The 25363-nt window shown below is 43.4% G+C and overlaps 1 long non-coding RNA gene across 2 annotated transcripts; it reads right to left on the bottom strand.

Annotated features, from left to right (window-relative positions):
* Positions 1-207: 207 nt before the first annotated feature.
* LOC120937447 lies at positions 208-19950 on the bottom strand. Of its 2 annotated transcripts, XR_005748714.1 has the most exons (4): positions 19756-19950; positions 16838-16934; positions 1769-1865; positions 208-429 (listed from the first exon to the last, which is right to left on the bottom strand). It is a non-coding gene; the product is annotated as an uncharacterized LOC120937447 (long non-coding RNA). The 2 variants fall into 2 exon arrangements; XR_005748713.1 differs by lacking the exon at positions 16838-16934 and having other exon boundaries at positions 19756-19917.
* Positions 19951-25363: the final 5413 nt, after the last annotated feature.

The raw sequence follows: 25363 nt of genomic DNA, 5'->3' as shown, positions 1-25363 counted from the left end.
CAGAGGTGATCAGTCTCTGTCCCGCCCGTGATGGTTCCTCTCGGTGGCCACTTGGTCGGCTCTCCTCCGTTCACAACCCAGAGCCCCCTGTTGGGCTGCCAGATTTTCTGGAATCAGACAAGTGTCTATGCGAGTATCTGCACCTGGCCTAATTTCAAGTGTAAATATACGTGCACGTAGAAGAAGAAAACACGCTGACACCTTTTGTTCAGTTAAATTAAACTTTTCTTTTATTGCTTGGGCATATAGCCACCTTTATAATTGAGCATGAGTCATTGTTTGCAATGCAGCATCACAGTAGTAGCTTGTGGTGTCATCTATGGATTGGGTGATCCCTTATTTAAGGGTCTTCTAGCCAGATTAATCCGGGTTTCTCCAGTCTTCTTTGGAGAACTCAGCATTCCTGTTTTCCTTGATGGGAGGGGGTGTCTGGAAGGGCCATTTTGAGTAAAGAGATTTAGCATGTATATGTGTACATAATAGAAATAGTCATTTAATTAGAGTATTAAGCAATCCATAACAATACCATTAAGACTAATGACCATCTCTGTATTTAGCTCAACACATGATCTGCAGCCATTATTTCTAGTGCAAACAGTTTGAGGCCTGTGAATAAAATAAGAAAATACACAGATTCCCCCCTCTCCGTCATTGCAAATAATCCCTGTAATTTGTCTAATATATTTATTTCCTATGATCAGCTAGTGGCCAAAATTATGTATTTTCCCGATTTAGATATTTCAGGAATATATTACATTACTATGGTCACGTGATGGATCTGACGATTCTAGGAAGTAAACACATTAACATATTATGGGAATTATTTGTGATAGCTGTGCAAGTACTGAGAATCACCCAGCACATTGTTAATTGACCCTTAAATGTAAAAGTTTACTGGGAATCGGTTCTGAACAAATGAGACAGTGTAAATTCTCATTTTGGGCCACCTATAGACTGTACTCACATTTAAAAATCTATTGTGGAATCTGGGGAGTGCATTTACAATAAAGGTGTACTTAAATCAATTGTTCCCGACCATTTGAAGAGCGAGGGTTACTTAACTGATTTGTGATTTGGCTTTTGAAGAGAGAGGACCACTTAATCACGGGCCACAATAAAAAGGTTCAAAATGTAATTTTTTTTTTAATAGCATAATCAAGATTTTAAACAACAATCAAGATCACCATTTTCTGTTGAACAAATCCCCGTTGGATTTTTGCCCACTATTAGATCTTGCAAGTGTGGTGCACTTTCTGAAAGCAGAATTTAATAGAAGACTATAGATCCGTGCAGCTAACCCACAGGAAAGCCACAGGTGCACTGTGCTGCACCAGTGGATCAGTGTGAAAAAAAGTCTAATCGGTTTTAACCCTTTTATAGGAGCTAATTTGCCCACTGCATGTGTTGTTTAATACACCAAACTTATTTTTATATTGTAGCTGCTGCTGGCAATGCTCTTCAGGCTGCTAGAAAGGATTAGAGGTGGAGTGCACTTGGTGTCGCTGCTTTTGGGACAGGAGCTGGTGCTACAGAGGAAGCATCAGCTTATGTGGCTCCTGCACCCTTCGCTGCCAATGCCGGCTCACTGCACTCCAATGATCTGGGGTGGCGGGTTTATATTTAAACTTTAAAGTGTGAGGAAATTAAGTGCAATGAAATGTCACATTTTATAAAAGGTGCGTTTGTACTTTTGTTTCCTACAAATCTTAGTGACTTTTTGTTTTAAACAATGCTAAAAATCTAAAACAAAAGAATGAAGTCTTCATACCACGCAATTTTTCAGTTGTGTCTCAATAAAGAAACTGCTTGAAGGCTCTGGTTAACAATTGCTCTTATTTTTGAACTTTGTCCAGTGTGTTTGCTCTCTGTAACATGATCCGAAAAAAGAAAAGATATTTTGTTTGCTTTTCTGGAAATTCCCAAGGACATATTCCAATGCAGTTCATGCCAATGATAAATCCAGTAAAAAAAAAAAAAATGAACATGGGATCCTTTTTTATCTATAGCAAACTGTGACCTTTGAAACAGGCTTTTCAAGTGGCAACAGTAGAGACGTCAGCATATCTTCCTACTTCTGGCATAACCTGATCATGTTGTTATACACTGAATACAATTAGCTCTTTGTTACTTTTTAAATCTACATTTGCACCTGCTTACACTTTTTTATAATTATTTTTTGTTTATTCCTGATCAATCCACTTTTTAACCATTAAATTGAAAAAAATAATTCATCTAGTTGAAAGTTATTATTACAATGCACAATAGAAAAAGGGAAATAACATAAAAGATATATCTTAAGGGCAGTATACAAATGATCGCTGCTATAGCTGCGTGATTAGTGATGCAAGGATTCGAGTACTCGCTAGCACTGCAGCAGACACACAGTCATTTCAGAACCCTGCATGACTGTATAAAATCCTGTAAAACTGGCACTGAGCCATTTTTAAAAGTACTCTCTTTTATACCAATGCTTTAGACCCCTTTCACACTGAGGAATTTTTCAGGCGGTACAGCGCTAAAAATAGCGCTGCTATACCGCCTGAAAAACTCCTGCCCAGCAACCTCAATGTGAAAGCCGGAGGGCTTTCATACTGAGGCGATGCGCTGGCAGGAGATAAAAACATCTTTTGCAAGCAGCATCTTAGGAGCTGTGAGAGGAGCGGTATGTATACAGCTCCTTCACCGCTCCTTCCCATTTAAAACAATGGGAAACCGCGGCAACTCATTCTGGTAAAACTAGCTGTCAGGAATGTCTAACACAGGCCTCTGCAGAGGCGCATTGCGGGCGGTATTAACCCTTTAACGGCCGCTAGCGGGGGTTAATACCGAACCGCTATCGGCCGAATCCCGCGGCAAATCCAACGGTTTTAACAGCTCTATACCGCCACCGCGGCTCCCGCCCCAGTGTGAAAGGGGCCTTACCTTTCCTTTCATGTAAGCAGGTATCAAGTTTTCAAGAGAGGCCTTGGAAGGAAAAAGCTCCCAGCATTTGGTTAGTGATGTACTTAACAATTAATGTTAAGCTTAATAAAGCAAGTCTGTTTGCTTTAAACATTTAAATTGTAGCGACAAGTTTTTTTGTAGTTTTGAAGAGTGGAGAGGAATTAGAAAAGCTGTCAGGTTTTTATTGCTCCATGCACTCCCATTAGGGAGATTCGCCCTCTCTATTTGTTCTGTTACCTTTATCACAGTGAGTGAAAGTTAAACAATCCCACATTTTTTGCTGTGGCTATAGCAAGAATAAATCTACCAATGTGGCACATTCCCTCACTTTGGAGGGATTTCCTTAAATTTTCTGTTTTAGCTGTGGGACAAGAAGTGAGGGAAATCTTTCCAAAGGGACACAAAAAAACTGACAGGTGTTATAACCCTCCCTATGCATGAGTTTAAAATATTTTGTTAGTATATCAACCCTTTTGTATGCATGGAGTTATTTATTCTGGTTTTGTTATACAGTGCCTTGAAAAAGTATTCATACCCCTTGAAAGTTTCCACATTTTGTCATATTACAACCAAAAGCGTAAATGTATTTTATTGGAATCTTATGTGATAGACCAACACAAAGTGGCACATTGGGGAAGTGGAAGGAAAATGATAAATGGTTTTCAATTATTTTTACAAATATGTGAAAAATGTGGCGTGCATTTGTATTCAGCCCCCCTAAATCAATACTTTGTAAAACCACCTTTCACCGCAATTACAGCTGCAAGTCTGTTTGGGTATGTCTTTACCAGCTTTTCACATCTAGAGAGTAACATTTTTGCATATTCTTCTTTGCAAACTAGATCAAGCTTTGTCGGATTGTATAGAGAGCGTCTGTGAACAGCAATTTTCAAGTTTTGCCACAGATTCTCAATTGGATTTAGGTCTGGAACTTGGCTGGGCCATTCTCACATGGATATGCTTTGATCTAAACCATTCCATTGTAGCTCTGGCTATATGTTTGGGGAAGGAGGAAGTCTCAAGTCTTTTGCAGACTCTTAACAGGTTTTCTTTTTTTGCCCCATATTTGGCTCCATCCATCTTCCCATCAACTCTGACCACCTTCCCTGTCCCTTCTAAAGAAAAGCAACCCCACAACATGATGGTGCCACCACCATGTTTCACAGTGGGGATGGTGTGTTCAGGGTAATATGCAGTGTTAGTTTTCCGCCACACATAGGATTTTGCTTTTAGGCCAAAAAGTTAAATTTTGGTCTCATCTGATCAGAGCACCTTCTTCCACTGTGTCCCTCACATGGCTTCTCGCAACTGCAAATGGGACTTCTTATGGCTTTCTTTCAACAATGGATTTCTTTTTTGCCACTCTTCCATAAAGGCCAGACTTGTGGGGTGCAGGACTAATGTCACGTACACACGACCATTTATCATGAAAAAATTCAATTTTTTAAATTGGTTATTAAAAATGACCGTGTGTAGGCTCCAGAGCATTTTTCTTGTCGTGAAAAATGGCCATTAAAAATTTAGAAAGAAAAAGAGGGGGGTGTAGGTTGGCGCTGTTCTGGTGAAAGAGAAGTAACCGCAAGGTAGCCTTTAACTGGGTGTGTACCCAAAACTAATAATAAGGTGTAACCGTGAGATGTGTACCACACATTGAATAAATAGAGAAACCTAGAAAAGTTTTTACAAAAAAACTAATTTTGAGTGAATGAGTGTTACATCATCGGCCGGGTGTTTACTAGTATTCACGTGTGTGTGTGTGTGTGTGTGTAAATGAAAATGACAGACAATAACTTTGCAAAAAACAGTGTAGATTGGTATTAGTGATGAATTGGTAAACTTGAAGATAAATAGGTGTGCGTGCGTCCTTCCAAGTGTTTGACCCTCGGTCCGGTGTTAGTGAGACGTGAAAATTGGTTATTTTTTAAGAAAATTAAAAAACACCATGTATCACATTATAACAATTCCAAAAGTATAAAACCAAAAGAAATTGATATGTGAAAAAAAACAAAAGAAATTGATATGTGAAAAAAGTGCTGCCGGGTGTTAGACCCTTGGCCGGATATGAGAAAGAGAAAACCCAATAGAAATCAAATTAAATCTTGTGTAGAATATGAAATATTAGTAATGTCCAGAGATCTGTAACAGTCCAGTCCAGTGTTATAATGGAAAGATTTACAATCAATTGTGAAAAATAAAAATAAAATTAAGGTGACTTTAGTGCTTAGAAGAATTCCTCGTTGCTGGGGAAGCCCATGCAATCCTGCTTTATGCGTGACACACCGTGCTCTTAATAATATTGCACTCACCAGATACTTCTCCCCCACCTGGGGTAGTGATGCGGTCACAGTATGTGCCACTGTGTAGCAGTTTTAGGGATTCCAAAGCCTGGTTCCAGCAGTTTCCTTCGATCCTCCAGTTAGGATTATTTAGGAGAAGAAAGGATACCCATAGCGTCATTCCGTATAGGATAACCAATTTTATTGTTCAGATACGTTTAAAAATACTCACATGATATATGAACAAATTAGGCAAAAAAGATAAATCAGTTGATGCTGGCCAAACACAGTTTGCAGCCGAAAACTGGAAGTGTTGCGCTAACGTGCCCTGATGCGTTTCGTCATTCAGACGTCATCGGGAGCGTAACATCAGGCTACACCTCCTTACTTTATATAGTTTATGTTTCCTCATGTGCGCATGCGCTGAAAAAGTTTAATTAGTTGGAGGCCATTTTGGAAGCAAATCTGTCGGACCAAAAGTTAATATGGCTTTTTTCCTAAGTGGATTTAAAAGAAGCTTATGGCCCGTAAAGAAAATCCAATTGTATTATAGCAGACATCTCTAACCAAAGTTAAAGACGTCGCTAGGATGAAATGGCGCACACATGTAATCCATGAGAATCACATTACACAACATAACCTAAAGAGAGTCCCCGCTATGCTGCGGAGCATACATATATTTAATAACACTTAAATTGAAAAATAAAAATAAATTAAAAAAATTAGAATTTGAATGTTGTAAAAAAGGTTGTTACCCTATCTGCAATAATATGTACGTTTGTTACAGGATTAAATTAATTTTAAAATATATAATATTTCTTAATATTATTTATGTGTTCTCTTATCCTTACGATAAGAGAACACATAAATAATATTAAAGCGGATGTGCCACTAAAAACATGTATTAAAAGCCAGCAGCTACAAATACTGCAGCTGCTGACTTTTAATATAAGGACACTTACCTGTCCTGGAGTCCAGCGGTGATCGCAGCAGATGACGAGCGATCGCTCGTCACCCTGCTGCTCCCCCCTCCATCCACGGTGAGGGAACCAGGAAGTGAAGCGCTCCGGCTTCACTGCCCGGTTCCCTACGGCGCATGCGCGAGTCGCGCTGCGCCCGCCGATTGGCTCCCGCTGTGTGCTGGGAGCCGAGTGTTCCCAGCATACAACGGGGGACGGACGGAAGGTAAGGAAAAAACCCGTCCTTTGCCCGTATCGTAGGGCCGGAAGTGGGTGCAGATACCTGTCTGTAGACAGGTATCTGCACCCCCCTCCCCCCTGAAAGGTGTCAAATGTGACACCGGAGGGGGGGAGGGTTCCGATCAGCGGGACTCCACTTTAGAGTGGAGATCCGCTTTAAGAAAGGTTTCCCAAAACATAGCGTATCAAGACATTTTAGAGATTATCACATGAAAGATCCTTCTTGCATGTTTTTTTATGGTATTGACAAAATCAAAGGACATTGGAGAGGTGACAACAAAAGGATCAAGATATCACAGAATGAAACAAAATGGATTTTCCAGCTCGATACTCTCCAGCCAGCTGGAATGAATATAGACTTTGACCTTAATTGTTTTCCCACCACTTTCTGACTAGTAATCGCCACCTATCTGGTCTCATATATCTTCTCATACAGTTTTTTCCCTCATTTAATTTTATCTTCTTTATTCCATCCCAACACCAGGTCCTACTTCCTTTTTGTACACCCATTTTGTATACATCCTATAAAGTCAGAAATTAATTATATATCCTCCTCCCATTATTGCGATTCACCAATCTCGATACATCATGCAATTCTTAGGCTGCATATATTATGCATCCTCTTTTTAAAAAAAGTATATTTTAATATTATAATTTTAGTATGGATTTTTTTTAAATATTATATATTTTAAAATGAATTTAATCCTGTAACAAACGTACATATTATTGCAGATAGGGTAACAACCTTTTTACAACATTCAAATTCTAATTTTTTTAATTTTTATTTTTCAATCTAAGTGTTATTAAATATATGTATGCCCCGCAGCAAAGCAGGGACTCTCTTTAGGTTATGTTGTGTAATGTGATTCTCATGGATTTCATGCGTGCGCCATTTCATCCTAGCGACGTCTTTACCTTTGGTTAGAGATGTCTGCTATAATACAATTGGATTTTCTTTATGGCCATAAGCTTCTTTTAAATCCACTTAGGAACGAAGCCATATTAAATTTTGGTCCGACAGATTTGCTTCCAAAATGGCCGCCAACGAATTAAACTTTTTCAGCGCATGTGCACATGAGGACACATAAACTATATAAAGTAAGGAGGTGTAGCCTGACGTTACGCTCCCGATGACGTCTGAATGACGAAATGCGTAGGGCGGAGTCAGAGGCACGTTAGCGCAACACTTCCGGTTTTTTCGGCTGCAAACTGTGTTTGGCCAGTGTCAACTGATTTATCTTTTTTGCCCAATTTGTTCATATATCATGTGAGTATTTTTAAACTTATCTGAACAATAAAATTGGTTATCCAATACGGAATCACGCTTCTCCTATATAATCCTAACTGGAGGATCGAAGGAAACTGCTGAAGCCAGGCTTTGGAATCCCTAAAACTGCTACACAGTAGCACATACTGTGACCGCATCACTACCCCAGGCGGGGGAGAAGTATCTGGTGAGTGCAATATTATTAAGAGCACGGTGTGTCACGCATAAAGCAGGATTGGATGGGCTTCCCCAGCAATGAGGAATTCTTCTAAGCACTAAAGTCAACTCCATTTTATTTTCATTTTTTATTTTCACAATTGATTGTAAATCATACCATTATAACACTGGACTGGACTGTTACAGATCTCTGGACATTACTAATATTTCATATTCTACACAAGATTTAATTTGATTTCTATTGGGTTTTCTCTTTCTCATATCCGGTCAAGGGTCTAACACCCGGCAGCACCTTTTTCACATATCAATTTCTTTTGTTTTTTTTTCACATATCAATTTCTTTTGGTTTTATACTTTTGGAATTTTTATAATGTGATACAGGGTGTTTTTTAATTTTCTTATAAATGACTAATTTTCACGTCTCACTAACACCCGGCCGAGGGTCAAACACTTGGAAGGACGCACGCACACCTATTTATTTTCAAGTTTACTAATTTATCACTAATACCAATCTACACTCTTTTTTGCAAAGTTATTGTCTGTCATTTTCATTTACACACACACGTGAATACTAGTAAACACCCGGCCGAGGGTGTAACACTCATTCACTAAAAATTTGTTTTTTAAGGTTTTTTTCTAAAAACTTTTCTAGGTTTCTGTATTTATTCAATGTGTGGTACACATCTCACGGTTACACCTTATTATTAGTTTCGGGTACACACCCAGTTAAAGGCTATCTTGCGGTTACCTCTCTTTCATCAGAACAGCGCCAACCTACACCCCCCCTCTTTTTCTTTCATTTTGTTACCCCACCTAGGTGGTAGTAAATTAGTAGGGGCAGCAGTTTGTTTACTTTATTCCCTGTGCACTTCAGTTTTTCCATAGCGCGGATCCAACCCAAGCTTTTTTCCTATTAAAAATTTAGAACATGCTCTAATTTTTCTCGTCGTTTTTCACGTCATCGTTTTTCATGTCGTCAGAAGCAAGTTATGAGATGGGAGCACTCATTCTGGTAAAACTAGCTGTCAGGGATGTCTAACACAGGCATCCAACACAGGTTTAAACAGGTCAGGGGGCTGCACTTAAAGGATCACTAAAGGAAAACATTTTTTTTGCTGAAATTACTGTTTACAGTGTATAGAGACATAATAGTTAACTGATTCCTTTTAAAAACGATTAAAAATAGATACAAATCAATCATATAATGTGCCTCTTAGATGCAAAAACGAAACTGAAACTAGTTTAGCCTTTGCATGTTATTTTATGCCTAAACTCTCCCATGACTTTTTTCATATGGAGCCAGACAACCAGGAAGTGTGCAGAACAGAGTAGTATTACAGCAACATCAGAGCAAAAACGAGCAATGAGGGAGGACATGAAACCAGGACTGCAGTAAGGTAAAGGAAGCTATTTAGCTAAAAAAAAAATCCTTTAGTGACCCTTTAAGGAAACAGGCACAAAAGTAGGTGAGAAATAAATATTTATTAAAGATAAAAGCAAACATGCAAACCAAACAGCAAACCAAAAACAAGCAAAGCATACAAGAAAACACAGCAACCCCCAAAACACCTAATCTAACTAACTAACTAATATATACAAAAACAAGAGAATATATACATAATCAAAGCAGGGATGAGAGACAAGGGGGAACAGGCAGCCAAATGGAGGGAGCAGTGGCAAGGGGAACTGGAATCAGGGGACAAGACTCAAGGACTGGGTACAAGGTACAGGAAACAGAGTCCAGGACAGGAACATATTCAGGCAACAGATCAGGTCAGGCAGGAACAAGGCTAGCAGAGAGGATACTGAAGCCCTGATCCTCAGTGAAGGGCGGGCTTATATACTTCCAGCAGCTCACATCAAGTGCAGCTTGATTAATTAAGAGTCCCTCTACTGGGAGACACCCGCTGGTGGCCACCAGAATTTCACCCTTTGTTGCTGGAAGTAATAGTGCCACCAGCAGATGACCGAAGCCACAACACAGATCATGACAGTCCTCCCCCCCCCCAAAGGAGTGACCTCCAAACACTCCATTCTGCCCTTGACATGGTAGTGCATGTGGATGCGGAAAAGTCCCAAAAAGTCTTCCCTGTGACTGCGCTTTTTTCCGGTCAGAGTCTCTTAATCCATTGGGAGACACGAGTCCGAAAACGGAACATGCATCCCACCACCATGATCTGGAAGTTTGGATCTGGAGATGAAAAGAGTCAGGGCAACATGTATAAACCTCTCGGGGGCCGACAACACGAGAGCATCATAGTCAGGCTGAAAATCAAACAGGGGAGAATCAGCGGCAAGCTGAGCACCAGGAACTGGTTTAACAGGTACCATGACATCAGGCTGGGCAGAGGGCAGCGGATCATAAGGCTGGGTAGCGAGCTACGAGTCATCAGGCTGGGCAGCGAGCTCAGGGTCATCAGGCTGGGCAGCGGTAAAGGGACCACCAGGCAGGGTATTAGGAATGAGACCATCAGGAACTGGATCGTTAGGCAAGATATCAGGTACGACAGGGGTGGGGAACCTTTTTTTTGCCAAGGGCCATTTGGATTTTTGTAACATCATTCGGGGGCCGTACAAAATTATCAACTTAAAAATTAGCCTGTTATATTTGGTCAAACATTTTTTCAGGGGGGGGCGGTTCGGCAGCAGCAATACACAGTGGCATTTAACCCTTTCTTCAACCGCTAGCGGGGATTAAACGTGCCCCCCCTTGCATCACTGGACCCCTTTACATTACACAGCACCCTGCATCACTGGACCCCTTTACATTACATAGCACCTTGCACCTCTGGACCCCTTTACATTACACAGCACCCTGCATCACTGGACCCCTTTACATTACACAGCACCTTGCACCTCTGGACCCATTTACATTACACAGCACCCTGCATCACTGGACCCCTTTACATTACACAGCACCTTGCACCTCTGGACCCCTTTACATTACACAGCACCCTGCATCACTGGACCCCTTTACATTACACAGCACCCTGCATCACTGGACCCCTTTACATTACACAGCACCCTGCATCACTGGACCCCTTTACATTACATAGCACCTTGCACCTCTGGACCCCTTTACATTACACAGCACCCTGCATCACTGGACCCCTTTACATTACACAGCACCTTGCACCTCTGGACCCCTTTACATTACACAGCACCCTGCATCACTGGACCCCTTTACATTACACAGCACCCTGCATCACTGGACCCCTTTACATTACATAGCACCTTGCACCTCTGGACCACTTTACATTACACAGCACCCTGCATCACTGGACCCCTTTACATTACACAGCACCTTGCACCTCTGGACCCCTTTACATTACACAGCACCCTGCATCACTGGACCCCTTTACATTACACAGCACCCTGCATCACTGGACCCCTTTACATTACACAGCACCTTGAACCTCTGGACCCCTTTACATTACACAGCACCCTGCATCACTGGACCCCTTTATATTACACAGCACCCTGCATCACTGGACCCCTTTATATTACACAGCACCCTGCATCACTGGACCCCTTTATATTACACAGCACCCTGCATCACTGGATCCCTTTACATTACACAGAACCCTGTACCTAGGGACCCTTTACATTACACAGCACCCTGCATCACAGGACCCTTTACACTACACAGCACCCTGCATCACTAGACCCCTTTACATTACACAGCACCCTGCACTGTGCAGGACATTAATACATGAGTTACCATGATCATTGACCAGTGCAGGACATTTACCTAGGGTTGCCACCTGTACAGGATTGACCCGGACAGTACGGGGTTTGAATCATGTGTCCGGGTCTCCTTCCGCCTTCAACCCGGACACATGATTCAAACTGTACTGTGGCTTATCTGGTGGAAGAACACTAGTAGTTGAAGTTGGTAGAGGAAAGTTCTTATCCTTATACAGCAGTTCGGACAATTTTATCTGAGCCCCAATGTCCTCTTCTATACAGATACACTGAGTAATGTAATTGCTGGGATCAGCAGCACAAGGATTACTCTGCAGGGACTATTTGATGATTTTCGGGCTCAGGCGGAGTAATCCTTGTGCAGAGGTTCTCGGCAATTACATTACTCAGACAGGGTATCTGTATAGAAGAGGACGTGGGGAGATTAGATTGTCGGGACTCAGAACTGCGGAATAAAGATAAGATTTTTCCCCTAATGACATTGTGATATTTTTTTAATATGCAGCATGGGGGGAGGGGGTAAATGTCCTGCACTGGTCATGGTAACTCACAGTGCAGGACATTAATACATGAGTTACTATGACCAGTGCAACTGTGTAGGTAGGACATTTACCCCCTCCCCCCACCGCCATGCTGAATATTAAAAAAATCACAGACAGTCATCACAGTTAATAGTCTTCAGACTGCATACAGAATGATGCAGTCTGAAGATTATTAACTTTGATGACTGTCTGTGATTTTTTTAATATGCAGCATAGCGGCGGGGGGAGGGGGTAAATGTCCTGCACAGTGCACAGGACATTAATACATAAGTTACCATGACCAGTGCAGGACATTTACCCCCCCCCCCCCCGACATGCTGCATTTTTTAATATGCAGCATGTGGGGGGGGGGTAAATGTCCTGCACTGGTCATGGTAAGTTATGTATTAATGTCCTGTGCACTGTGCAGGACATTTACCCCCTCCCCCCGCCGCTATGCTACATATTAATAAAAAATACGCCGTATGTCATGATCCGGTCAGCATATTTATGGCTTACTTGCTGCTGTAGAAATGGTTCCTCGTCGGTGGCGCTGGCTCGTCCTCTCTATGCTCCTCCCAGCCATGAATGGTAATCCCCGCCTGCCGTGAGTGACGTCACGCCGCCAGGACGGGCGCCGCCGCCGGGCGGGGCTGTAAACCAAGGGGAGCAGCTCATCAGCTGCAGTGCAATCATCCTATTGGCTGGAGGCTGGCGCCGGATAACGGGGGCGGGCCGCAGGAGCGGAGTAAATGTATTGCTAAACACACCGACAATGAATGAATGATCGCTATGATCATTCATTCATTGTCAGTGTGTTTAGCAATACATTTACTCCGCTCCATAGTGACAATCGGCGGCGCTGTTTTACAAACCCATGGGGGGCCGGATGGAATGATTTTGCGGGCCGCAAGCGGCCCGCGGGCCGCAGGTTCCCCACCCCTGAGGTACGGGATCACCAAGCAAGACAGTGGGCGTTGGGACATCAGGCTGGGAAGGTGGCACATCGAACTGGAAGGCAGGCATGGAGACATCAGGCTGGAAAGTGGGCACATCAGACTGGAAGGCAGGCATTGGGACATCAGACTGGAAAGCTGGCACGTCAGACTGGAAAGCAGACACCAGGACACCAGGCTGGAAGGCATGAACCGGCACACCAGGCTGGAAGACAGGCACATCAGGCTGGAAGGCAGGAACCGGGACGCCAGGCTGGAAGGCAGGAACCGGGACGCCAGGCTGGAAGGCAGGAACCGGGACGCCAGGCTGGGCAGCAGACAAGAACACCTCAGGCTGGGCAGCAGGCGGTGGCAGATCAGGCTGGGCAGCAGACGGTGGCAGATCAGGCTGGGCAGCAGATGGTGGCAGATCAGGCTGGGCAGCAGACGGTGGCAGATCAGGCTGGGCAGCAGACTGAACAGTGGGTGCATCGGACTGGATACTTCAGACTGGGCAGTAGGCACAGCAGGTGCTGAACAGCAGGTGCTGGCACAACAGGCTGAACAGCAGGTGCTGGCACAACAGGCTGAACAGCAGGTTCATTGGACTGGATAGCGAGTACTGAAACTTCAAACCGGGCAGCAGGTACTGGAACTTTAGACTGGTCGGCAGTAGAGTTGCCACCTCATCCCTTTAAAAAGGAACACATATGAATTACACAGGTTCTGAGGTTAATTTAATGCAGGAAAGGCACCAAATGAGTCTAATTACCTCCTTAATTAGCCACAGAACCTGTGTAATTAATATGTGTTCCTTTTTAAAGGGATGAGGTGGCAACCCTAGTCGGCAGGCACAGGCACATCAGGCAGAACAGCAGGTACTGGAACTTCAAACCGGGCAGCAGGGACTGGAACTTTAGACTGGGCAGCGGGCACAGGTGCTGGCACATCAGGCAGAACAGCAGGTGCATCGAACAGGATAGCAGGTAATGGAACTTCAAACCGGGCAGCAGGTACTGGAACTTTAGACTGGGCAACGGCACTGGCACATCAGACAGAACAGCAGGTGCTGGCACAACAGGAAGAACAGCAGGTGCATCGGACTGGATAGCAGGTACTGGAACTTCAAACCGGGCAGCAGGTACTGGAACTTTAGACTGGGCAGCAGGCACAGGTGCTGGTACATCAGGCAGAACAGCAGGTACATCGGACTGCATAACAGGTACTGAAACTTCAAACTGGGCAGCAGGTACTGGGATTTTAGACTGGACAGCAGGCAGAGAGTTGGCAGGATAAGGTGGGTCGTCAGGTTCAGCTGACATGAGGACAGACCAGGGCAGGTTGGCTGGCAAGGAGTCAGGCTGGAGCAGCTCCGTTGATACGAGAACAGGCTGAAGCAAGTTGGCTGAAGTGGATGCAGATTGGGATAGTGGCAGGATTGAATGGGTTGGAAAAAACTTCAGTTTTTTCTTTGGTTTAGCCACTGAGGATTTGTATATGGATATAGGACTAGAGGTAACGGATACAGCTGGTAGAGGTGAAGAGCGGAGGGACGGAGAAACGGAGGGTGCAGCCTTTGAAGGGGATTTTGGTGGAACTGATGGAGGCAGCCGAGAAGAAGCAGAAGGGTTAAAGGCATGGTAAGTGCAGCAGGAGGAAACAAGGGACTGGTACGTCATTGTTAGCAGGGTGTATTGTTCAGCAAAAGTGGGAATTGGGGGTACAGGAGAGGAAGACATCCCAGCAGGTTGGTGTCCAGACAAAGAAATGGATGGTTAGGAGCAGACAGGGGCTGAGTACAACAAACTTGACCAGGCCTGTAATAATGGTTTCACAAAATCAGGTTTGCACACGGCTTGTCTGACCAGAGACTGCACAGAATCAATGCATGCTGCAAGCACCTGTTGAGGACAAGCTGAGTACTGCTCATGGAAAAAGACTGAGTCATCTTCCAACAGCCACACCAAAGACTCTACCTGAGCTGCACTAAAATGAGGTGTATAATCATCAGACAGGGCCAACCCTGTACAGATCCGAACCAATGGCTGCACGTCCTCAAACAGAAAACTGCCTTGATCAACAAAAAAATGAGCTATACGGATACATTCCAATAACTGCTCTCTAGTGTATTCACTCAATTCCTGATAACAGAAATCTCAGTCATCTGTTGCCAGGAGCGACAGATACAGAATACCTTCCAGATGCATTTTTTTTTTTTTTTTGCAATAGCAAGTGCCCAGAACCAATTCCCAAGTGCAGCCGACCTGTTTGTAGGGCTTCAGTATTCTGTCAGGGATGTCTAACACAGGCATCCAACACAGGTTTAAACAGGTCAGTGGGCTGCACTTAAAGCGGAGGTTCACCCTAAAAACATGTATATAACATTACATTCTGCATACTTCCAACATTTACAGTATGCTGTTTGTTTTTTGCTGTACATACCGTATTATTGCTATTTTCCACCCGGCTTCCGGGTACACACTCCCGCGGGAGTAGGCTTTCCTATGCAGAGGCGCGGGAGTGTGTACCCGGAAGTCGGATGGAAAATAACAATAATACGGTATGTACAGCAAAAAAAAAAAGAAACAAACAGCATACTGTAAATGTTGGAAGTATGCAGAATGTAATGTTATATACATGTTTTTAGGGTGAACCTCCGCTTTAAGGAAACAGGCACAAAAGTAGGTGAGAAATATATATTTATTAAAGATAAAGGCACACGTGCAAACCAAAAACAAGCAAAGCATACAAGAAAACACAGCAACCCTCAAAACACCTAATCTAACTAACTAATATATACAAAAACAAGAGCATATATACATAATCAAGCAGTGATGAGAGACAAGGGGGAACTGGCAGCCAGATGGAGGGAGCAGTGGCAAGGGGAAGCTGGAATAAGGGGACAAGACTCAAGGACTGGGTACAAGGTACAGGAAACAGAGTCCAGGACAGGGCAGAAAGCGGATCAGGAACATATTCAGGCAACAGATCAGGTCAGGCAGGAACAAGGCTAGCAGAGAGGATACTGAAACCCTGAACCTCAGTGAAGGGCAGGCTTATATACTTCCAGCAGCTCACATCAAGTGCAGCTCGATTAATGAAGAGTCCATGTACTGGGAGACACCCGCTGGTGGCCACCAGAATTGCACCCTTTGTTGCTGGAAGTAATAGTGCCACCAGCAGGTGACCGAAGCCACAACACGGATCATGACACTAGCGTTTGTAATGAAGATAGCACATTCGTCACGCTGTAACAGACTGAAAAGCACGAAGTCTGAAAAGCGCGAATCGTCTCTCACCAAACTTTTACTAACACGAAATTAGCAAAAGCAGCCCAAAGGGTGGTGCCATCCGAATGTAACTTCCCCTTTATAGTGCCGTTGTACGTCACGGGCGCTTTGCTTGAGCATTTATTTTCACGATCGTGTGTATGCAAGGCAGGCTTGACAAGAATCACGTCGAGAAAAACGTAGTTTTCTCTATGACATTAAAAACTGTCGTGTGTACGCGGCATAACAGTTGTCCTGTGGACAGATTCTACCACCTGAGCTGTGGATCTCTGTTGCTCCTCCAGCGTTACCTTGGGCCTCTTGGCTGCTTTTCTAATTAATGCTCCCCTTGCCCAACCTGTCAGTTTAGGTTGACGGCCATGTCTTGGTAGATTTGCAGTTGTGCCATACTCTTTCCATTTCCGATGATGGATTGAACAGTGCTCTGTGAGATGTTCAAAACTTATTTTTTTCTTATATTTTTTCTTATATTTTGTTTTATAACCTAACCATGCTTTAAACTTCTCCATAAATGTATCCCTCACCTGTCTGTTGTGTTCTTTGGCCTTCACAATGCCGCTCGTTCACTAATGTTCTCTAAGGGCTTCACAGAATAGAACCTCTGAGGGCTTCACAGAACAGCTGTATTTATACAGAGATTAAATGATTTGCAGGTGGACACTATTTACTAATAAAGTGATTTGTGAAGGCAATTGGTTACACTAGATTTTAGTTGGGGGTAGCAGAGTAAATGAGGCTGAATACAAATGTATGCTACACTTTTCAGATATTCATCTGCAAAAAAATGTAACAACCATTTATCACTTTCCTTCCACTTCACAATTATGTGCCACTTTGTGTTGGTCTATCATATAAAATCCCAATAAAATACATTTACATTTTTGATTGTAACATGACAAAATTTGGAAAATTTCAAGGGGTATGAATACTCTTTCAAGGCACTGTAAAGAGGGAAGAGATCGGTATTTGCCTGAGCATAAATTTCTAGTGAGATTCCAGAATTCCAATTCTGCATTGAACTGATGAATTTTGGTTAAACTCCTTGGGGCAGATCCACATACCTTTCCGCCGGGCGCAGCGGGCCAGATTCACAGCAGAGATACTCCGTCGTATCTCAGATACTCCGTCGTATCTCTCAGAGTATCTATGCGACTGATTCATAGAATCAGTTACGCATAGATAGCCCTAAGATCCGACAGGTGTAATTGAATTACACTGTCCGATCTTAGGATGCAATACCTCTGCCGCCGCTGGGGGGAGTTTGCGTCGTAAACCAGCGTCGGGTATGTAAATTAGTAGTTACGACGATCCACGCCGGTTTTTCACGTTCGCTACGTCGCTACTAGTCTAGTTTCCCGTCGCAAAGTTAGTCGTCGTTTTTGGTGCCCTAACTTTACACAGCCCACGTATGTGCTGTATAAAGTATGGCCGTTGTTCCTGCATCGAAATGTAAAAAAATGTTGTCCTTGCGTAAGACGTCCGGGAATACGAAAGTACGCTACGCACGTCGCCGTTCGAAAAAATGACGTCACTTCGCGCAAAGCACGGCGGGAATTTCAAAAGGGAGCATGCGCAGTAAGTCCGGCGCGGGAGCACGCCTAATTTAAATGGCACACGCCCCTTTGAATTACGCGGGCTTACGCCGGAGGCCGCCGGCGTAAGTTTTCTCGCAAGTGCTTTGTGAATCAGGCACTTGTGATGAAAACTTGCGGCAGTGTAACGTATCTACGATACGTTACGCCGCCGCGATTCTACGTCAATCTGGCCCAGCGTATCTAAGATACACTACGCCGCCGTAACTTATCTTTTTTTTTTCGAATCCTGAAAGAATTTGCGCCGTAAGTTACGGCGGCGTAGTGTATCTCTCGCGGCGTAAGGGCGCAGAATTCAAATGGATGTAATGGGGCATGTTTTATGTAAATACGTCGTGACCCGACGTAAACAACGTTTTCTTTGAACTGCGCATGTGCCGTCCCTGGGGGTATCCCAGTGCGCATGCTCGAAATTAAACCAGAACCAGCCAATACTTACGATGGTGACGTCATTCTACGCAAATTCCTATTCGCGAATGACTTACGCAAACGACGTAAAAAATTCAAAATTGTACGCGGGAACGACGGCCATACTTAACATTGAGTACGCCTCAGAACAGCAGCTTTAACTATACGCCGGAAAAAGCCGAACGCAAACGACGTAAAAAATGCGCCGGCCGGACGTACGTTCGTGGATCACTGTAAATAGCTAATTTGCATACTCGATGCGGAAATCGACGGGAACACCACATCCCGAAAAATTGCAGCTTAGATCCGACGGTGTACTAAGATGTACGCCTGTCGGATCTAGCCGAGATGCCGTCGGATCTTGTTTTGTGGATACCAAAACAAAGATACGACGCACAAAATTTGAAATTACGAGGCGTATCAACAGATACGCCGGCTTAATTTCTTTAAAGCGGGGGTTCACCCTGTTAAAAAAAAAAAAATGTTTTTTTTTATTATTCCATTACTTTCGGCATCGTAGCGCGAGCTACGGTATGCCGGTCCTAAATTTTTAATCCCCGTACTCACTGTGCTATCGTTGATTGAAGAATCCGGGGAATGGGCGTTCCTATGGTGAGAGAAGGTGATTGACGGCCGGCCCTGGCACGTCACGCTTCTCCGGAAATAGCCGAAATAGGCTTGGCTATTCACGGCGCCTGCGCATAGCCTGTGCGCAGGCGCTGTGAATAGCCGAGACCTACTCCGGCTGTCTTCGGGGAGCGTGACGTGCCAGAGCCGGCCGTCAATCATCCTCCCTCTCCATAGGCACGCCCATTCCCCGCGGGAGTCGGATTCTTCAATCAACAATAGCACAGTGAGTACGGGGATTAAAAATTTAAGACCGGCATACCGTAGCTCGCGCTACGATGCCGAAAGTAATGGAATAATGAGGTGAAGGAGGGTGAACTACCGCTTTAAGGATCTTCCCCCTTGTCAGAAAATGTTGATGCTAAGCCATAATGCCTCACACAACCTTTGACCCTAGTTAGGGCCTCACAGCAGCCAATAAAGTGTGGTAGGTAGATAATCCAGACCCTCACTACAAAAGGGTTAAGAGTAGCCATAGTATCAGTGTAATAGAACTGTTTAAGTTTGAGGCAGGGAGAACTGACCAGATACATAGGGAAAGATTAGGTAGGGGTTTTAAGTTCAGTGCATTGCATTGGTGGCGTACATTCTTGTGTACAGATTATCACAGATTATTATTTATATTCTTTGTGAGACTACTGTCTACACAATATTACCAAAAGTATTGGGACGCCTGCCTTTACACATACTGATAGAGACTCATTAATTAATTGATTTCCTGATACAATCTCAGGGTTACCCATTTCTGCCATCTGATTAAAATTACTATGGGTGAGACAATGCAATCTACAGACAAAATAAATTCCACATCTCACCTCTCTCAGCTTCAATCCCAAACAGGAAGAGCAAGCCCTCCTCACTTCAGTTTTATTAAAAATACAACATCACAAAAATGCATTTGATTGGTTCACATTAAACAGAAACACCCACTGATTACTCAGTACCACCCACCCCCTTGTGAGTCTGTCATTGGTCAGTTCATATAGAAGGGTGGTTTCTCCTCACAAGTTCATTCCATGCTCTTCTTGCAAATCCACGTGACATAAACGTTCTCAGTAAAGCAGACCAGTTTCCTCCACAAGCTTTCAGGAGATCCGAGTGAAAAGGAGGGGGAGGGAAGGTTAAAGTCCATATCTGCCTTCTCTCCACGAAAAAGGCTTGGAATGTGAAGCTGAAGGGAAATGCCATAGGAGGATGGGCTGGACACATTTGTAACATGAGGGAAAAATTGAGAAAATGGAGAGGAAATGGAACAAACAGCTCTCATTTGTCTTCATTTCAAACAGATTTGTAGTCGTAACTTTAAAGCATTATCTGTTTCTTCATGTAAGGATAATAACAGTGTTGCAATATATATCCATACATATTCCCATTACTAAGTTAAATTTCATAAAAGCATCCGTTTCCACCTAATTACTATATTTTCCTTCATAAGCATTTTAATTTTATATTGGGCTCTTCCCTAAATATGTTATTTCCTAAAGGAACTTATTCATTACATAACACTAGTTATCAGTAGTGTTGAGCAGAATATGCCATATTCGATTTCGCGATATATCTCGAATATATATTCGAATATTCGAGATATATTCGCTAAATTCGAATATTCGTGATATTTTATCGAAACTAAATGATTGCGATTTTTCGCTATTGCGAATGCGAAAATAATTGCGAATTTTTAATAACTGTGGTAGGAGCACTCTGATTGGCTCAGAATATTCTTGATATTTTGTCGAAATTTCGCAAAATGCGAATGCGATATTGATGGCGAAATTTCGACAACAGCGCTAGGAGCACTCTGATTGGCTCAGAATATTCGTGATATTTTACAATACAAAATAATTGTGAATATTCGGCAAATGCGGAAGGAGCACTCTGATTCGCTCAGAATATTCTTGATATTTTATCGAAATTTCGCAAAATGCGAATGCGATATTTATTGCGCAATTTCGACAAATGCTGGAGGAGCGCTCTGATTGGATCAGAATATTCGTGATATTTTATCGAAATTTCGCAACATGCGAATGCGATATTTATTGCGTAATTTCGACAAATGCTGTAGGAGCACTCTGATTGGCTCAGAATATTCGTTATATTTTATCGAAATTTCGCAATATTGCAAATGCGATGATTATTGCGGAATTTCCCCAAATGCTGTAGGAGCGCTCTGATTGGCTCACTCTGAAATCGAATATTCTAGATATTTTAGCGCAATTTCACAAAATGCGAATGCGAAATTGATTGCAGATATTTCGAAAACTGCTGTAGGAGCACTCTGAAATCGAATATTTATGATATTTTAGCAAAAAAAAATTGCGATTGCGATTGCGATTTTTCGATCGCGCATGCGCAATCGCGCAAACAACACGCACCCAACACGCGACCATTTCCTGGACCCTTGCCAGTTTCCAACTTTATGATCGCATCGCAATCGCAGAGCAAGATGGTTGGAAGTAATTTCACTGTATCTGAGGAAAAGATGCTGATTTGTGTAAGTATTTTGACCACTGTTATTGCATTATCTTCAACTGCATTTTAGTCTAGTTTAAAAGTTAGTATATATGATCAGATATTAATATTTCACAAACAATGTGTCTCCTGCTTTTACAAAACTACAACTCCCAGCATGCCTGGACAGCTGCAGACACCCTGGTTGTTAAATGTGTATTTAGGCACTTTTCCTTGTTATTTTGCATAATGAATTTAACATTTTTTTGGACATAGGACGTATGCGAACGTCCTGACTTCAGGGTCCTCAAGGCCCAAGGACGTTCGAATACATATTGCCCTTTAGATGTTGCAGAACTACAACTTCCAGCATGCCTGGGAATGCTGGCACTTCTAGTATTGTAAGTTCTGCAGGCCCACATTTTTCAGGCCTTTATGCACGGGTCTCTAAACTGTGGCACCCTAGATGCAGCAAAAGTAAAATTCTTAGCATGCACTGACAGACCGTGGCTGATGGGAGTAGTAGTTTTGCAACAGCTGGAGGTGGACTGGTCTTGAAACCCTGAGTTAGGTAACAAACCCGTAGTGTTTTGCAACCATTCTGCCTCCAGCTGTTTTTTTTCTGTTGAAAAGCCTGTGGCGTGCAAAACACAACCCAAAAACTCCACCCGGTGCTGGGAAAAATGTGCACACACCTAAAGAGTGACATCACAAAAAACTGCGACGGGTGCATACGTCAGTGGTCCTCCGAAAAGGTCCCGTCTCTGACCCCCAGGGGCGTTAGGCTCCTGACAGGGAAAAGAGTTACTGTGGTCCATACAGCCGAAGCCATATGGACCCATCTCGGTCCAAGCAGCCGAAGCCACAAGGACCCAACATCCTCGGAGGGACTGCCGAAACAGAACCCTCCTCGGTGAGGCTCCCCCGAAGGGAGACCCCATGAGAGCCGGTGAACCTAACCAGAAGGCCGAGTCTACCAACTCCCAAGACTTTCAGAGACCGGCCCGAGGACCAGCACCCTACTCGCCACACATAAAGTGCAAGCACCAAAACAAAAAGAGTGACAAACAAAACAGAACACGGGGAAAAATAATAAAAGAAAGTGGGGAAAAGGAAGATGGGAGAGTGAGGAAAGTGACCAATGTGAAATAATTCTGCCTCCAGCTGTTGCAAAACTACAACTCCCTGCATGCAACTGGCTGCAATTACCCCCCCCCTCTCCCCCAATGTGAATGTACAGGGTACATTCACATGGGCTGTGGCTTACAGTGTGCTTCTAGCTGAAGCAAATTTGGCGCTGCAGCTCAAACCCTCAGCGGGAAACTACTGTGAACCCCATGCCTAAGCGTTATTACCGGACAGCCATTAACTGTCCAGGCATGCTGGGAGTTAAAGTATAATTGTTGTACAGCTGGTGACGGATGAGCTACATGGTGTATCAGAGCATGCTGGTAGTTGTAGTTGTTAAATAACATCAACTCCATTATTTATTCAAAATTAATTCATCAAAAAGTCAAAAGAAACAAACATATTATTGTTCCTATATAAAGATAGGGATGAAAAAAAATAATCTATTGTACAGGCCCATTATCAGTGTCTAAAAAAATTATAGCGGTCAGATGAATAGCAACGCATATCTCCCCTATACGTGTATCCTGTGTTGTTAATCATATACACATAATTATGCAAATGATAATGGCTGCTATATTTATGCAAAAAAGGTGGCGACCGAAATGGCAGGATATAAAATCTGTCATGTTACCCCTGTCATTGATTAATAAGGCGAGAATGCTTCCAATTGTTGAATACCATACATTTACGTCATATATCCATAATGCTTTAAACAAAAGTATTGCAATATACTTTTTTCTTCATCTTGCAGAAGTTCCTGGAAACAGGGTATGATGAGCTGAAGAGGCAGCGAGAAAAACAGGCTGTTGTCAGCTCCCTAATTGAGGGACTATGTGCCCAAAACGGCGAAGCACCAAGTCGCCTGGCGATCCTCAAAAAATGGTCCGACCTGAAGAGGCGCCAGATGACCCGGGTCAGGCGTATCCGTGAGAAATATCATCCAGGTAAGTTATTGGTGACAGTTATGTTTTTTTTTCCAAAGTGTATTTTGTGCGTGAACTCGAGGGAGAGGAGCCAGACTGCAGGAGTTGGGAGTAGGCAGGCCTCCCCCAGAGGCAATCTGCCACCTTTCTCCATGCCCCGGGTGGCAATGGCGGGTGTGAGGGGGTCCTCCCACACAGACCGTCCTACCTGCTCCGCTTCGAAGCCCAACGGGGCAGAGGGACTCCCTATAAGGGAGTGAGAGGATTTGCCCGCTCAACCAGCCCCGTTAGTCCTTCGCCTCTCTTTTTAGAGTGCCTGCATGTTAACCCAATATCGAGTACGTGTGTAAGTGTGGTGGTTTTTGTGGGAGGGGGGTGGGCGTACTAAGCGCAGGCTTACCTCGCATAGCACACCCACCGGGGGCCGGGCTGAGACCACCAAACTCAATTCACATGTAGCCGAGAGCGGGATCCGAACCCCTAGCTGCAGAGGTGAATGGCTTGTGAATCGTGTTGAGCCACCGCAGCTCCTTTGGTGACAGTTATGTAAGGTCATATGTAATTAATGTAAGGTCAGATGTTGTTAACCAAGACGCCATGTTGTTGTAACATATATCACCACCAGCCAAGGTATTCATAGTACTGTTGAAAAAAGAAATGGGACAGCAGACAGGAACACAGAAGTTATGTGGGAACATACTTTTCCCATTGCTTTGCATGGGACTTTAAACAAAAACCCCGACCCTCACCAATGGGGGTAGTTAAGGGATAAATTAACGATCCTATACTTTAAGTGGACGTATAGGTAACATGTGACCAAGTGTTATCGAAATATCTACAGCTGTTATGAAGTAACATGTATTTCCCATAGAGTTGAATGGGACTTTAAAGAAAAACCCTGACCAAAGCAAATGGGGGTGGGTAAGGGTTAAAACACCTATCCTATGTTTGTGGCTGACATATAAGTAACCTGTGTGCCAAGTTTCATGTAAATATCTTTAGCCGTTTGGACGTGATGGTGGAACATACATACATACATGCACACACACGTTGAGTTTTATATATATAGATTCCCACTAAATTCCTGTGTTAGGCGTGGGGTTGTTATAGTAATCCCGTATACTCCATCAAGCCCTTTTTTTAACATGAGATCGTCTGAACAAAACAAAGGAGACAAAAACAGCTCATTTTACCATGGTGGCAGCCCAGCTCACGCTCAGTCCCCTGAGTGCCCACAAGACCCTTTAATATAACATTGTCCCATTGGTTAACTGTCTATATAAATTAATTTGCATTCATATACAATACAGCAGAGTACACAGAATTTGCATACGTCATTAGAAAACATTTTTATAATATATGAACATTGTGTTATTATAGGAGCTCCGCTACCAACTGTGCGCGCCAAGCGCAGAAGGTGCCAGGCCGATGAGGAGGAGGAGGATGCGGCAGAGGAGGATGCGGCAGAGGAGGAGAGGGATGAGGAGGAGCAGCCAGGGCCCTCCAACTCGCCACCCAGAGCTCCTGTTGAGGAGCATCCCCCCCTCCAAGAAACTACTGGTGAGGAAGAGGATATCACGGGTCATGGAGAGGTCGAGGTCCAAGAAGAGCCCGTTGCGATGAGCCTCGCTCAGGAAGGTAAATATGTGCACAATGATTAATAACATTTCAACAATAAAATGTAGATATAAAAATGGACAACATATAAAGCGCACCCGTCAGATTGCAGAACCATAATATGTTATTTATGATAGAAGTATACAGGTAGTGCAGAATTATTAGGCAAGTTGTATTTTTGAGGATTCATTTTATTATTGAACAACAACCATGTTCTCAATGAACCCCAAAAACTCATTAATATCAAAGCTGAATATTTTTGGAAGTAGTTTTTAGTTTGTTTTTAGTGTTAGCTATTTTAGGG

This window comes from Rana temporaria, chromosome 4, assembly GCF_905171775.1.
Source record: "Rana temporaria chromosome 4, aRanTem1.1, whole genome shotgun sequence".
Classification (NCBI taxonomy): domain Eukaryota; kingdom Metazoa; phylum Chordata; class Amphibia; order Anura; family Ranidae; genus Rana; species Rana temporaria.
Note: the sequence above shows the minus strand (reverse complement) of the source record. Positions and strands in the feature narration are given on the sequence as shown.